The sequence below is a fragment of the Gossypium arboreum genome, chromosome 12 (genome assembly GCF_025698485.1).
Source record: "Gossypium arboreum isolate Shixiya-1 chromosome 12, ASM2569848v2, whole genome shotgun sequence".
Taxonomy (NCBI): domain Eukaryota; kingdom Viridiplantae; phylum Streptophyta; class Magnoliopsida; order Malvales; family Malvaceae; genus Gossypium; species Gossypium arboreum.
In genome coordinates this window covers 15,936,219-15,954,621 of record NC_069081.1, presented here as the reverse complement: position 1 = coordinate 15,954,621, position 18,403 = coordinate 15,936,219, and positions in this window count along the sequence as shown.

Sequence of the window (18,403 nt, the reverse complement as noted above, 5' to 3'; positions counted from 1 at the left end):
ACATTTAGTAAAATGGTTAATTCGGGTTAAATTGGATTGATGAAAGGTAGATGTGATTTGTTTGTATGATCTTCAAAACGAAATGAAAATGATGGTGTATATTTTGCCCTTATATACGAATGGAGCAATTGAATTACCAATGTGATAGGCTATGTGAAAGGTGTTACCATGTGAATATATATATGCGAGAATTATATCCGGACTTCATGTCCGCAGGCTATATGCGAGAATTATATCCGGACTTCATGTCCGCAGGCTATATGCGAGAATTATATCCGGACTTTAGGTCCGCAGGCTATGTGCTGGACATATATCTGAATTTAAAGTCTTGAAGGCTTTATGCTAGTGACTGGATTTGGGTTCTAACCTAGCAGGCTTAATGTCAATAATTCAAGTAAGGTTATGAATTGAATGTACTATACAGTATGAAAAACAGGTACGCATTTCGTACACTTAAGCGAACCCACTTTTAGATTGAAGTTTCATATATAAGGAATGGAATGTGCATATGTATGTATAGATATACGTATGGATGAATATCGCATCTATGAATATGAAAATAACTACTTCGGACGATGTCTTTATTTATATGAAGGTATACGATTAAATTATTTCTATAATTCATGTTTATGATCGAGGTTCAGATTGTGATCTCTTTGTATGTTAGTGTATATATATATATATACGTAATTTCGGGAAAAAAGGTATACAGCTGATTCGAGTTTAATATTTTGAATGTTGACTTATATATCAAATTTTACCTGTTTAAAATTACTTAAGACTTACTAAGCATCATTTTGCTTACTCCGTTACCTTGTTTCCTTGTGTTATAGATTTTGTTCGTCAGCTATCAGACTCGGACGTGTCAAAGTCGAAGTCATCCACACTATCTAAGCCACTTTTTGGTACTCTTCAGTTGAACTTGATAACGGCATGTATAGGGCTGACCCTTGTTGTTGAATTAAGTATCTTTTGGTAATGTATATTCGTATAGCCATGCGAAAATGGCTTGTATATTTTGAGTATAACATTATGATCATTTTGTATATATGGTCTTATGATATGGTTATTAAGTGATGTGGAAATGTTTGGTAATGATTAGCCATTGGAATGGCCAATCATGGTCCTATTGGTGCTACGTATGTCATGGCTAATCGTGATTATACTTGGAAATAATGTATGTCAAATTACTAGTTGATTCATGGAAAACTATGAAATTGGTAAAATTTACCTTAAAATAGATGCTGACAGCAGCAGTGATGTGAATTTGAAAAATCACTAAAAATAGTAGAAATAGAATTAAATAATGAATAAATTATGTAATCGAATCTTGATGAGTCTATATTCATATGAAAGAAACAAAACGACCATATGAGCTGTATTTTAAGAGATGTTTAAGTTTTCGTGAAACAGGGCTAGAGCGATTTCTGGATCCCCTATTCTGACTTTGGAAATTCACCATAAATTAACCAGTGATAATTAGAAGTCATTCTTTATATGTACAGATTCCTTTTTGAGTCTAGTTTCATTAGAAATAAACAGTATAAGTATTGAAGCCCTGTACAGGGAGATATCTAAGTCGTAATGCATGAAGGTCAGAGTAGTCGAACCCTGAAACAGGGGAGACTTTAGCTAATAAACTGTACTAATTGGCCCAACCAAAAATTCTATAAAAAAATTAGTAAATATATGTATAAGTCTAGTTTCAGCAAAAATTTACGGAATTGGATTTTGAGTTTCGAAACTCAAGATATGATTTTTAGATTGACTGTGATGCAGTTAACCAGCTCGTCTAGAAATTTTAAAAATAAATTGTATGAGCTGTTTAAGTAAGGAATTAAGTCCGTTAGCACCTCACGTTCGACTCCGGCAACGGTCTCGGGTACGGGGTGTTACAATTCAAGTTACCAAACAACCATAAACATATTTACATCTCAATTGCCCAAAACATCACCAAGATACCTATTAACTTTAACATATGAAAGCCATATTTACATGTAACTTATAATCGGAATGAACAAAAAAAAAGCTATCAAAGTGACGCAGATAGTCTGATATCCAAAACTACCTTACTCATGATTTAGAGCTTGCTGTTGTGGTTTTTATGCTTAGGATTTGGTGCCATTATATGTATAAAGAGAGATGTACAATTTATATAAATGATAAAAGTCTTAAGTATCTCCTTACCTAGAAGGAGTTCAACTGAAGGCAGAGGCGTTGGATCGAGCTACTTAAGGACTACAATTGTGAGATAGAGTATCATCCTGGTAAGGTGAACGTGGCTATTGATGCATTGACCTAGAAATCGATGACAAGGTTGAGAGTCATGTTTGCACTTTTAAGTGTGACCGAGGATGGAGGTTTGTTGGCTGAACTTCAATTGAAGTTGACTTATCTCAACAGATTAAGGAGAGGTAGTCATTTGATGAAAGTTTGGTTCTGAGGATTCGATATATTGAGCAAGGAGTTGTTGAGGATTTGGGTTTTAATGAAGATAAGGTTCTAAGTTTTCTAGGGAGATTCTATGTATCCGATGATGAGGATTTAAGGAATATGATTCTGATCGAGGCACATAATAGTCCATATGTTATGCATCCCATTAGTAATAAGATGTATCACAATCTTCATGAGTTATTTTGGTTGCCCAGTCTGAAGCAGGATGTAGCCGAGTTTGTGTCGAGATGTATGGTGTGTTAAAAGGTGAAGGCAGAGAATCAGTATCCTTTCGATTTGCTTCATCCTATCAGGATCCCTGAGTGAAAATGAGAGCATATTACTATGGATTTTGTCTCGAGCTTGCCTCTAACTCAGACAAATAAGGACTCAGTCTAGGTGATAGTTGACCAGTTTTTAAAGGGTGTGCATTTCCTTGCTATGCGTACTAATTACTCTCTTCAGAAGTTGGCAGAGTTGTATATATATAAGATTGTGCGACTTCACGAAGTGTCAATTTTGATCATATCCAATATGGATTCGCGTTTTACTTCTAGATTTTGGAAGAGTCTACATGAAGCTTTTGGCTCGAAACTTCACTTTAGTAAAGCTTACCATCCACTGTTAGATGGCCAGTCGGAGAGGGTGATACAGATCATAGAGGATATGTTGCGTAGCTGTGTGATTAAGTTTGGTGGTAATTGTGAGTGTTACTTACCATTAGCGGAGTTTACTTACAATAACAGTTATCAAACGAGTATCCAGATGGCACCGTTTGAGGCTCTGTATGGTCGAATATGTAGGACACCTTAGTGTTGGTCTGAGATAGGTGACAGACGAATTGTGGGACCAAATTTGGTTCGAGAGATTGAGGATAAAGTGAGATTGATCTGTGAGAAACTAAAGGTTGCGTCTGATAGGCAAAATTCTTCTGCCGATCTGAGACACCGTGACATTGAGTATCAAGTTGGTGATAAAGTGTTTCTTAAGGTTTCGCCTTGGAGGAAGGTGTTGAGGTTCGATTGGAAGGGCAAGCTAAGCTCGAGGTTCATTGGTCCATACGAGGTTATCGAGAGGATAGAACTAGTAGCCTATTGTCTTCAATTGCCACCCAAGCTTGAGCTGATCTATGATGTCTTCCATTTGTCAATGTTGTGGAAGTACCAATTGGATCCATCTCATGTTGTGCTAGTTGAAGAGAACGAGGTTTGATCAAATCTCACGTATGATGAGAAGCCAGTGGAAATCTTAGCTCGTGAGGTTAAGGTCTTGCGTAATAAGACAATTCCATTAGTAAAGGTTTTGTGGCATGATCACACGAATAAAGAAACTACATGGGAAATTAAGGATGCAATGAGACATCAATATCCGTATCTGTTTGATTCAGGTAAAAATTTTTAGGACAATTTTTTTTTAGATGGGGAGAGGGACTCGGTAGTTTTGGGTTAGTGGACTAGATTCTCGATTTAGGAGTCAGGTTTAATTTTGGGACAAGATGAGATTTGTACAGAATTAGGAACTCAAAATTATTAATTTGGGAAATTAATTTAGTAAAATTATTTTTGTAAGAAAAAAGAAGGAAAATGGATTTTAAAGATTTAATTTCGATTAAATTGAATTTTTTTAAAACTAAAATAATAATGTTAAATTGGAATAATTAACAAATGGGTGATAATTGAGACATAGGACTAAATAGCAAAACAAGGGAAAGATAAGAGTGTTTATGTGGCAAATAGTTAATTTTTTAAAATTTGGATGTTCTTCCTACAACGTTAAAACCACGTTGTTCATCTTTCTTTTGGCATTGATTTTATTTTATTCTTTTCTTTTCTTTTCTTTTCTTTTTTCTTTAAGGCTCTTAAACTCTCTCAAATTTTCATCCCATATCTGAAATTTTTCTCATCCTAACTCCAAATACTTACCAAGTTTTCAAAAAGATCTTATAAATTCTATCAAATTCTCCATTGTTTTTCAAATTCTATCAATTTCTAATTCCTAATCATGTTTTTAGTTTACTTGAGTCTTTAATTTGAGTTTAACTTAAGTTTAGATAGATTTATCTTATATCCACTAATTTTGGTCAAAATGAGCTTGAAAATGGAAAATCTCATATATCTTTATTAATATCTAATTTAAAGTATTTTTCAAATAAATTTTACTAAATTAAGAGGGTTTTATTCTTAAATTAGTAGATCATGAAGGATTTTAAGAAATCTAATAACAAAGTTGACTTTAAAGCTTGTTAATGGACGATTATTTTTTTATTTGTGCAAATTTGAGTTTCTTAAGTTTAAATTGGTTTACATCAGTTTTTTTTATAATTAAGTGTTTAGAATAATTCCTAAATGGTTAGAATAGATCCGGATTGGGAAATCTAAATTTCGGCTAGTTTCGACTAAGTTTTCAGTTTGGAAAATAAAGACTGAAGTATGTGGCTTTGTTTGAATTTCTAGTGCTTTAAGATGTGCTCTAACATATATGTATGTTTCATTTGGTGTGGTTGAAGTCATGGATCTTTTGGTGCCGTCATTAAGCAAGGAGAAAGTCGATTGAGCTTTTGACAAAGTGAGTGGAAGTGTCGGGGTGAGTGTTCTAGTCTTTGGCTACTGGTAAGTGTGATTTTAATCAAAGGCTTTTAAGTTCTTAAATGAGATTTAAGGCTTTGGTATAAGTTTTTTTTTTTTAACTTTTGCTTGTGTTAAGTAAAGTATGCCTCTGTGATGCTCTGTTGATGATGTGTAAGTGTATAAACTAGTAATTAAATGTGGTTTAATATATGTATATGTGATGTGAGTTTTTGATTTTATGCACATGTATGCAAGTCTAAGTGTGTGTGGCTCTAAGGGCATTGTGAAAGTGTTGTAAATGCCTTTATGTGAGCATGCAAAGTGAATGTGTAAAGTATTAGTGAAAATGTGAAATGGTTATATAATGTGCATAAAATAGTAATAAATCATGTGTTATTGTGATGTATTGACTTTTCGATCACTTGGAACTATTGGATATAGTTGGCATGTCATAGGACTGTGAATACTCACCATTATGTGTTATATGTGATGAGCATTAAGGCTCATGGGACAACGTGGAGAGATAAAGAAGCGTTGAGCTTAGCTCTGTTCACCGACATAGCGTGGTGTGTTGGGAGAGTGTTAGCCATCAACTACACTTATGGGATAGCATATGGCTCATCGAGTCTTTGATGTGTTTGGAGATCCAGGTATCCAATGTATATGTAAGCATATATGTGTTGCATGGTTCTCAAGTGCCAATATATCTTTTGATGATACTACTTGAGATTCGTAGGTTGTTATATGTTGTGGTTAAATGTGTATGTGTGGTATTTGAAATCTAAAAGCATGTTTCTCTACTTGGAAAACATTATAGTGTTGTTAAGTATTAACATGCGTTGCTTAACTTTGGATAATTATATTTGCTTTGTAGTAACCTTAATATTCATTGAGCTATGTTTAGCTCACACTCTTCATTTTAAATGTGCAGCAAGTTGAATACCAAGTGGTCAAGACAAGTGAGCCAAGTGAACCAAGGGAATCTACCATTATAAGTAGGTGTTTGAAACTTGTGTTAGTTCTTAAAGGCAATGTGATATGGACTTTTGGGAGTGGACATTTTATACTATTTATGGACTGTTTGATTACTAGCTGAACATTTATATTGATGGTATATGGCTGATATATTTTGGTGCATGTTGGAGGTATGTTTTATGTTGGAATGTTAGTAGAGTAGCTAAATTGTGGTAAGATGAGCATGTTGGTATTTTGGCACGTGAGGTATGTTTTAACAGGTGAATTGGTATGTTTTGACTATTTAGGTATCTTGAAAAACATGAATGCCAAATTTATCATGTTGAGTTTGGATTTTGGGAGGCTGGGATATTTTTGAAAAGGTTTAAAAGTTTGCATGCTTGTGTTTTAAATATTTTATTTCATATAAATGCAATAAATTTTATATTTCAGATAATTCTCTATATTTTGACATTTTTATAAAAATTAGTCTCTAATTAATTGATTCTAAAATTAACTGAGATTTTATAATCGGACTAAGATGATTCTTTTGTCAAGGGTCTAATTAAGTGTTCTAAGACTAACACATGTCATTAGTTTAATTTTATATGTGTGATACTCATGTAATAAGCACAAAATGACAATTTTACCCTTGTGTGTGCTTAAGACATGAATGCTTGTCAAATAAGCATGCAAATAGGTTTAATTGCTTGTAATTGATCATGCATGACTTATCAAACATATAATTGTCTTTCGTTGATATCTTAATTAATATTAATGTTAGCAAATCATATGTGAATATGTTAGTTCTGGTCTGGGTCACTTCGGTGATTAATGTGACGTCTTAAATCTAGGTTAAACTGACTTGACTGAGTTTGGGGCACCATAAAAGTTCTCACAGTTATTACAAATTAACCAAAAAACCCTTGTGTCGAATTCTATATAATCCCTAAGCAGCCCATATTTATTACTTTAGCACAAGAATTTCATGAAATTTCTATTTTAACAGTTTAATCCCTAAACATTAAAATCTTTAAAAGTTACTTTACAAAATAATCCTATTTAGCTATCAAGCTTAATATTCTACCATCAAACTTCAAAAACACTTCAAACTTATCAATGACACCTTTCAAAATATTTAACAGTTTTACGAATTAACCTCGATTTAGCTAGATTAAGCTAAAACGATCACAAAAACATATAAATCATTAAAAACAAACCAAAATTCTACATGCAAGGCGAATTAAATGGCCGAACTTCAAGCTTCCTTCTATTGGTTTTTCAGTTGAAGAAAATGTAAATTGAAGAAGAAGACTACTATTTCCTATTTTGTTTATCATTTTATTTACTTAATTACATAATTACCCTTAATTCTTAATGAATTTTCCTTAAACCTAAAACCATCCACTACAAATATAATAGGTATATTTGCTATTTAATTTCATCAACCTATTTTTTATAGTCATTTAACATCTTTAGCTAATAAAAATTAACTTTTATAATTTTTACGATTTAGTCATTTCTACTTAATCACTAAAATTTTCTAACTAAATTTTAATATAATACTTTAATAACTTCATAAATAATAAAATATTGACTTAATGATAGAAGCCGTGATCAAAAATCATTATTTTTAACAGTGCTAAAACCAACTATTACAATTCTCTTCAAAACATTTGAAAAAAATAATGTTAAAACCAATATTATGATAAAGAGAGTGTGAAAAGAAAAACTCAGAAAATGTGAAAGTTTGAGAAAAGGAAAAGGTGTTGGTGAGTGAATTGGAAAGCGAACGGTGTGGGATTTCTTCTCAATCATCCAACTGCGTGACGGCTGACTGAGACGTAAAATAGGCAAATAAAATATTAAATTATTAAATTATAAATTAAATAATGTCAAATTGAATGTAGTTTAACATCATCTAGGCTTGACATCCCAGCCATGACATGCCAAAATAGAGTGTAGTTGCTTTCAACCCAGATGACGAGACATTTCCCTACGCCCGTTTAAAAATATCCTGCACCGTTGCTTTTGATTTATTTTAGTATTAATTATGTTTTTGTGATGGTTGGGTGCATTTCGGGTGGTCTAGGATTACTCCATTTCCCAATTGCAGGCCTACCTTCTTCTTTTCTTTTTTTTTTGCTTAATGGTCATTGGCCCCTCTAGTGGGGTCCTTAACCGCCCCTTAAAGAACGGACCCTAATTGGCAGCACTACAAGTCTCCCTCTTAGACCCCACCCATCCTCCCGTTGCCATTTTCTCCTTGGTAGAAACTGGAAGTCTGATTTGAAACTATGCCAAAACTAACACTTGATAAATTGGGTTGCAGCTGTTTACTTGTCATGATTTTGAAAGTACCAACACCCGTCATTTCCAATCTCACTGTACAAAGAGCTGGACTACCCCGCTTCTTCTACTACCATAATACTCGCGATTTTCATCTTACAATAGTTTAGGGGTCCAGGAAAATATGTAATACATCCTTAGCAAATAAGATTAGTACCAGAGTATAATAAAATATTAAAAATAAATATTATTTATAAAATAAATAAATAAATATTATTATTGTCATTTAGCAATATCTTAATTATATTTTACATATTTAAATATGGAATAATATTTAATATATTATTTGTGGTGTTTTAGACTTTAAAAATAAAATGAAGAGTCGATAAATATCCTATAAAAATATATTATAATATTTAAAAAATTCTTTTAAACATATTATAGAATTAAAAAGTACACTTTTAATATAATAAATATTAATTTTTCAAATATTGCAGATGGATTCAAAGATAACATGTTAATGCTCAAACATTTATTATTTAAATTCATTTTATGTTTATTGATAGATATTCAATTATGTTTTAGTTTTGCAAGCTACGATTTCGAATTTAAATATCTAATTTTAATTATCTGTTTTAATTTGAAATTGGATTTATATAATAAGATTTACATTTAATGTAACAATAAATAAATTTTACAAAAATAATTATAAATATCTAATTTGTAGTCATCTGTATTTTTTTAAAATTCACTGACACAAAACATAATACATCTACAGAAACAATATAACACAAATATAAATTCAATTAACAATAATATAGAATTAATCAAAACATAACAGATTAAAAATCATACAAAACCCACCCGACATATATATGATGTGGACTAAAACATATATATACAATTAGATATGATAAAACTTGAATGTAGTATTCAATACTCAAACCTCAGCCCTTACCACTAATTAAAATACTGTATAAGACCCCCAAATATTATAAAAAAAATAAATTTTATTTAGAAAAATGGATGACTTGCGTTAGCCCACTGCGTTTCGGCAAGCAAGCAAAGGCCTAAGATTTTATCGCGCCGTTCCCGAAACGCTCATATAGGGAGGTGGGATGACGTGAGTGAGACGGAGATACCGATGCGCTGTATAAGATAATGGACGTATGGGTGAGGGGGTGGGTCCCCTTGGAACCCCAATTTCGAAGGCGGACTGTCCCGAACAGAGCGGGGAAAAATGGTTGAAATGATAGGAGAGGTGGATACACGTAGGCGCCAACCCCCCTCCTGATTAGTCATTTCGATGGTCAACAATATTAAATGTGGGTCCCACTGTCCCTTGTGGGGCCCACATCATGTACTCGGCAAGGGGACATACAGATAATGGGGATTGCAATTTATAAACAAAAGTTGGAGGGAGAGAGTGAGAGATAGCTGCTGAACTGGACAATTGAAATTGTTGGTCACTCTCTCACCCTGAAACTAGCTCGTAACATACGAATATAGTAATTAATTAATAAATAACTTAACTATATTATTTTATATAATTAAATTAATAATGGAAATTTATTAGAAATAAATTTTTTAAATATTTAATATAATAAGTAAAAAGTAAGTTAATATTTTCATTCAAGTTTCTTCATATTTACTCTTTTATTCAAATAAATATTAAAAAAGCTTTACAAAATAATCAAAATTAAATTAAACCCTTAAATAAAATATGCAATCAATTCAGTCTTTAATAAAAAATTAATAATCAATTGAAACCTTGTAATATACTTTTTCATTAAACTCTTTGACAAGATTTTAAGTGTTGATATAGCAACATGTGTAACTATTGACATAACAACTAATTTGAAAAAATTATAATGAAACAATTGGTATGATGTTTGACGTGAAAAAATATTAATGTAAAAGGTTTAATTTATTTTAATTATTTAAATTTAAAATTATTATAATATTATAATAAATTTAGAAAATTATAAAAATAATAGAAAATTATAAATTTTAGAAAATTTTAGAAATAAAGAAAACCATAAAAATATTATAAAGTATTGTGAAAAACTATAAAAATATTATAAAGTATTGTGTAAGATATGAACTTATTATAAAAGGTCGAAAAGTTATAAAACTATAAAACTTATTAATATTTTGAATGTTTGAACTCTTTGGCTTCAAAAATAAGGAAATGAATAATTTAGAGTTTGACGGTGATCAAACTTGACCTGGCACTCTATATAAATTCAAGCACCATTTCAAGCACCATCACACTTCGAGCTTTTCATTTTGTTATTATCGAAACCAAAATCTGCAAATTTAAAAGTAAAAAAAAAAAAATCTATGATTTTTATATTTATTATTTTAATAATTTTTTAACATTTTATAATTTTATCTATTTTAAAAATTTCTATAACTTCTAAAAGTTTTATAATATGTTCATATTATTTTATATTTACATAATATATTAATAATATTTAATACCTTTTATATTTATATAATTTTCTATTTTATTATATTTTATACTTTTAATAAATTTTATATTTTCCATAAATTTATTATAGTATTTTAAAAATTTAAGCTTAAATAATTAAAAATATTTAATTAGTCCCTCATAAAATAATTTAAAAAGTCAATTAAGCCCTCAAATTATATTCTTTTCATTATAGCCTATTAGGTCAACACTTTACGACACATTAGGGCTTCAACCAGAAACTATATTTGTAAAGTCTCATTTAATTGCTAACTTTTAATTAAAAGGCTCAATTAATTATAATTTTCAATTAAGAATTTAATTATTTTTAATTTTTTAGTGGGATTTCTTTAGTAGTTAAACTATAAAAATATATAAATTGATTAATATCGTCTGTAAAAGTGTGTACTCAACCAATTTAGTTTATATACTTGTTGAATAATTTGTTATATGTTTATGACCTGTTTGAACACTTATATTTAGCTAGTTTTAAGGTAGAATTACTAATTTTATGAATTAGAATTTTCGCATTTGAGCCTTGCATTCAAGTTATTCTCATCCATCTTATGTATTTTTATATTAAATTTTAAGTTATAATATTAATTGGATATTTATTTTTCTTAAAAATAATCTAAGTTCAAATAATCGTTATATGAAAATACAATATTTTCGTGATTGAAATTAAGGAGGTTGTAGCACGAAGTAGAGAATGTCGGAACCTTGACCTTGATCGATCCAAAGATGCTAAACATCAAGATGAAAGTCTCGACAAATTTCAGACTAATGTCACGACTATAACTCGACTTGGCCGACAACTTGCATTATCTTAAATGGATATCAAGATATCAACTGAGTGCCACAAACTTAACATTTGACTTGAAGAATGAACTACAACACCGTTTATCAGTTTTGTGACACAAGCCAACGAAGTATCGCAACCTATGAAGCCTAGTTGAATGGAAAGATAATGCAATTACTCAATAAAAGTTTCATTTTCAGTAGTGTCAGAAATGATAATTTAAAAATTTTATTTTTTAATGATCGAGTTCGTAAATATTATTAATTAATATTTACGATTCAATTATAATATTATGTCGAATTTTAATCTGACAAATTTATTAATTGGATAGTTAGTTAACGTACAAGTGTTTCGACCTTAAAGTTAGTGCTGTTGGAAAATGAGGTATCAAAACCTCATTTTTGTAAATTAAAATTGTAAATATTTTTATTAAATATTTAGGGGTTATTATACAAATGAATTAAATTTTGGATAAGAAATTTTGCAGAATTAGTAACTAATTAAGGTATAAAAACTAAATCGTAAAAGATATAAAAATTAATCGCTATGAATTATTAATTAATCAAAGGACCTAATGGGCAATTTGACCATTATAAAGTGACTAAACGGTGGTGGATGATTTTGGAATCCACTTACTTTGGTTAATTATGTTTGAGATTTAAATTAATTGAGATTAAGTTAACAAAGTTAGGTTAATCAATTTTAGTGTTTGTATACAAGTTAAAAAAATGATGATGTTATCATCTTTATTTTCTTCTTCATTAGAGAATGTGCTAAGAAAACAAAAGGAGAAAGCCAAGATAGGGTTCCAAGCTTTCGGTCAATAATTGGATAGGTAATTGAAGTATGTTTGTTGTAATTTTTACGTGTTTTATATTTTCGGGAGCTTGATTTAGCTGACTCGTGTATTATTTTGTAAAATTTTTAAATATTTTAAAAGTTTTCATTATTGATTTATTAAAGCTTTTGGTGCTAAATTGATAGATTTTGAGCTTAGAAGTGAAAATGACTAGTTTGTAAAATTTAATTACTTGTTTTTGAATATAGGGACTAAAGTGTAAATATTTCAAATTTGATGTTAAATTTCTATAATTATAAATAGTAGAGGGCTGTAGAAGGATGAAATTGAGATCGGGAAATCAAAGCTCAAATTTGAAAGTTATAGCAATTTTAGTTTTAGGGACTAAATTGAATAAAATGTAAAACTTTAGGGGACATCTGAAAATGAAAATGAAATTGAAAATTGAAATTGAATTGAATTGATATATGTTTATAATAGGTTGTTAAAAGATGTTTAGAATTGATGAATTGAAATGAATTATTATAAATCGGGATTGATGAATTGAAATGAATTATTATAAATCGGGATTGATGAATTGAAATGAATTATTATAAATCGGGATTTAAATCAATTGGAAGATAATCGAGAAAAAAAAAAGAACTTGCATATTAGTCCTTGACACCTTGTTTGCTTGTTGTTTTTCCAGAAAAGTTCATATATGACTTACTTTGTTAATTCATAATATGTTTGTGTTATATTATGTAATTTTCTAGTCGAATTGTCATGATTAGAATGTGTTTTACATTAAATGGAATTAATTGTAAAATACAAATTAAATTATTTTGAATGGATGTAAACAACTATGTAATTGAATAGTATGTATGTGATGAGGTGACAAAGTTTAAAAGGTATATGGATTGCTATTCAAAATATGAAAAATGTGTATACGACTACAAGGTTGAAATGATACAGAATTGATAAATGTGCCCATTTGAACTTAGTAAACGATTAAGATATGAATGACTTGTCACTAAGGTTCAAAAAAAAATCGGGTGTTGGCCAGGGATTTCTTACCGATGACTGAGATCTAGTATATGATACGGATTCTCAACAGCTTGAGCAAAAAGCATCAAATAAAGTTTGCAAAAGTAAACATGACCTACAACTTGTGTAAGCAACCCAAATATCACAACTTTTGTGAGCAAATTCAAATATCATAGCTCGTGTGAGCAAATTAGAATATTACAGCTTGTATGAGCAAATCAATCTTATGTATCTAAAGTTAGATTACTTTAGTTCTCTTATAACACCCCACACTCGACCCGATCGTCGAATCCGGGTATGGAGTGTCACAAAATGAAACCTTGAACTGCCAAAACCATTTAAAAACACAAACAGCTTAGCTCGGCTGATACACACTTGGTGGGACAATGTCCCGATATTTTGAAGAATATATAAAAAGTTGAAAGCAATTTAAAATAGTACTGCGCCACTTATAGTGGAGATATAAGTAAACAATATTTGGCGGAAGCTTTATAAATGTTCACAAGTTCGAACAAAAACGCAAATGAATCATCGCTCAAGTAGTAGATCAAAAATCCATTTCTTAAGACCGACATCACATAAAGACATTCGACCTAAAGCCCAACAATGCTACACATACACATCCAAAAGTACAAAATAAAGTTTTGAATTACAAGCTATTAAATTCCAACCGGAGGCAACTAACAAACATTCTAATGCCCCCCAACAATTAGATGTTACACCCAAAAAAAAGATGACTCACATATAGGTCTCAAATCTGGCTGATTCCTTGCAATGGTACGTCCAACCTAAGAGTCTAAAAATAAGAAGAAAGAAACTAAGTAAGTTCAAAAGAACTTAGTGAGTTCCAAAGAAGTGTAATCCCACAATAAGATCCTATGGACACTATGAAACTAAGGCTTAGATTGACAAAATGGAATGCCACTTCAGTGGATACGATTCTCGCTGTTATGAAGTATCCATAGGCGGATACTTCAACAAACAGACTCAACCCTATGGAGGACACTATCCGCTATTAGAGACTCACATATAATGGACACAAGGCACAACAGCTCTACGCATACGACACCCTTGCGGAGTACCTTTTTATGACTATTTATCGTACTGTTTACACTTTTCACGCAACATCCATATTTTGTTATACACAATATACACTCTTTTTATCAGTATACTCCCTTCTTTGTGTTAGCTTCTGATACTACTTTCGAAGAACCATTTTTCCTATATCTTCATACCGTTCCTTAGAGCCATTAAATCAATCATATTCTCCATGCCTCTATCATTCCTCCTTGTTTCAAACACATAGGTTTTCCCTTGCAAGGCCAGGTATTCACCAGTCATGGTTTGCACCAGAGTGTCATATAGAAGGTAAAATATAATATTTTGCATTTTTTTTCATCATCATTCATAACAACCCTCTAACACCTTTTTACACCATTCTGGATACGAAGTTTGTGTATTAAGGAATGAGTATTTATACTCATTCACATGCATGACTTTTTTTCTGATTTACTGACTGTAATCTTACATACATTAACTCCTTAAAGATATCCCTTTTGACACAAGTAACAAGACCAAAGGTTAAGGCCACTTACCTGGATATATAGTAGGTAGTTTTAAATGAAATAGTATAGATAACAAACACAAGGTACAAAGGAACTCATCAGAAATCTTCACTTAGACTTTTTCCTACTCAACGGGTTATTTCCCTTTAGCATTGGGACCTTCTCCTGTTTCTTTGGTTAAAACAATAAAATGGTTTCTTTAAATATAAAAAAACAACCAAAGCTTAATGAAATAACATGAATTAATAGACATGCAAATAGTTTTCAAATGGAAGTTTCCTTCCTATCCAGTATTCGAATGAAAGCCTTACTAAACAGCTTTTACAACAACTCCTATCTATCTGGTAAAACTTAAAGAGGGATTTAATAATTTACCAATACGCTACTTAAGACAAAAGCTTCTATAAGCTTCAGAAACAACACTTTCGTTAACGATAAAGAACACCTATGGTTTTTTTCGATAATAACAAAGGTAGGCAAAGAAGATGAAATGAAAATCTTTTATCCACTACCAGGTTGTCCTATTTATAGCTATTTCTAACCCAAACCCACTCAAGGTTAAACTTTAATCAGTAATCATTATTACAGGCTTCCACTAATTAATCACATCTTACGAGGCTCCCCAAGTGTCCTATTTATTGACACGTTATCTTCACTAAGATGCTAGATGACTTAAACGTGTCCCACCAACCACAACTTGTACATTTGTAGTGACACAAAAACATGAGTGGCAGATTATTGGCAGATTATTAGAGGAAGAGTCCGCCAAATAGAGATCTCACCGCAACAAAGAACTCGTTAATCCGTGAAATGAGATTTTGCAGACTCGACGAAGTTTAGGGAAATACTTTTTCATGAAGTTTACCAATGTTAACCTGTCTAAGTCTCACGACTTAGGCGATCACACCAGCATAATATCCCAAACAGTACCAGCTTGCCAAATGAGGGTGTGACATCTTAGGGCAAAAATAGAAATGGAAATAATATTAAATAAAATTGATGTGTTCAGAATGAATATATATATGAATTACCAATCGAATATGATTTGGTTAGTATATGTTATTATATGAATGTGTTTTAAGCTTATGGCTCATAATCAAACTAACCTATTTGTTGTATTTGTGAAAGTAAATGCATGTGCAAGATGCCAAAGGATTGTTTTGTTTGTACCAATGTATTTCAATTTCTAAATTAGTGTAATGTCAAGGTAAGTTAAGTAAATTAATGTAATCATTATTCTCTTTTTTCTTATAGATTGTCAATTTACGAAGCATGGCGGTTGGATCATCACGAAGCTCACACTATCCTATCAGTGGTTTGGTAGACTTTTGCATATTTTAATCTCGATTATGTGGCATGTACATAAGAGTTTAAGTGTGCTAGATTGAAACTATATGCTTGGTTAGAATTTAGGTTAGTATATAGATCATGACATGTTAATGCTTGCACTTGTATTAAGGTATGTTTTGGTCATGTTTTGGGATCATTTGTATAGTGATTGAATGGTTCATTGAATGTGCAAAACACAAAAATGGTATGCTTAAATGTTGAATTTGAATGGTTTAAAAACATGAATAAATGTTGGTTCATTAACTTGAAAGTGTATAAGTTCAATCAGAGTGGTTTAGTGTCAAATAGGGCATGATGGTTAAATTGATTGTGATTGACTTAATGTTATGTTTAATCATGTTTGTTATATGTTTAAAAGGGATTTTTATGCAAGTCTCAAATGTGCCTTAAAGTGCTTTGAGAATAAAACTTTTTGTTGGGCATGAAATGGTTTCAAATGAAGGTTAAGGTATGTTTTGGTCATGTTTTGGGATCATTTGTATAGTGATTGAATGGTTCATTGAATGTGCAAATGGTATGAATTGAACACAAAAATGGTATGCTTAAATGTTGATTTTGAATGGTTTAAAAACATGAATAAATGTTGGTTCATTAACTTGAAAGTGTATAAGTTCAATTGGAGTGGTTTAGTGTCAAATGGGGCATGTTGGTTGAATTGATTGTGATTGACTTAATGTTATGTTTAATCATGTTTGTTATATGTTTAAAAGGGATTTTTATGCAAGTCTCAAATGTGCCTTAAAGTGCTTCGAGAATAAAACTTTTTGTTGGGCATGAAATGGTTTCAAATGAAGGTTAAGGTATGTTTTGGTCATGTTTTGGGATCATTTGTATAGTGATTGAATGGTTCATTGAATGTGCAATGGTATGAATTGAAAACAAAAATGGTATGCTTAAATGTTGATTTTGAATGGTTTAAAAACATGAATAAATGTTGGTTCATTAACTTGAAAGTGTATAAGTTCAATTGGAGTGGTTTAGTGTCAAATGGGGCATGTTGGTTGAATTGATTGTGATTGACTTAATGTTATGTTTAATCATGTTTGTTATATGTTTAAAAGGGATTTTTATGCAAGTCTCATTTGTGCCTTAAAGTGCTTTGAGAATAAAACTTTTGTTGGGCATGAAACGGTTTCAAATGAAGGTTAAGACATGTTTTGGTCATGTTTTGGGATCATTTGTATAGTGATTGAATGGTTCATTGAATGTGCAAATGGTATGAATTGAACACAAAAATGGTATGCTTAAATGTTGATTTTGAATGGTTTAAAAACATGAATAAATGTTGGTTCATTAACTTGGAAGTGATTATAGAACAAGATTTGATAAGTAATAGTCAACAAATTGGAATTCATTTAGCAACCGATTTTTTTCTTCCATTTGAATTCATTTCAATAATTCTTTTAGTTGCTTTGATAGGTGTAATTGCTGTGGCTCGTCAGTAATAAATCTTTCTAACTAGGAATAGCAAGCAATCAAAATGAAACCTTTTTCTGTTTTTTTCTGTCTTATCGCATCCATTTTCTTTGAATTCTATTTGAATATTGCTCGTGTATAAAATAGAAATTCGTTGATTCGATATATTTCCAATAGATTCTTTTTTTTTGTTATACTCTAGTCAATCAAAGTTCAATTGGAGTGGTTTAGTGTCAAATGGGGCATGTTGGTTGAATTGATTGTGATTGACTTAATGTTATGTTTAATCATGTTTGTTATATGTTTAAAAGGGATTTTTATGCAAGTCTCAAATGTGCCTTAAAGTGCTTTGAGAATAAAACTTTTTGTTTGGCATGAAATGGTTTCAAATGAAGGTTTTTAACATTTTAGTACAGAAGTATCGATACCTTAGAAAAGTTATTGGTACTTGACATTTTCAATCAATTTCTAAAATAAACAGAATGTCAATTTGGTATCGATATTATGGTAAGATATCAATACCAATAAGGAAGTATCAGTATATTGATCCAAATATCGGTACCTTATGATTTTAATTTGATTTTATGAAACATCGAAGCTAAATTTAGTATCGGTACCTTCAATAGGTATCGATACCATTTGAGGAAATTTTGAAAACTTTGCAAATTGGTCATTATTCTTGCTCGAATTTAAAAAATAAGTTTTCATAAGCTCGATTAAGTTTCACGAAAT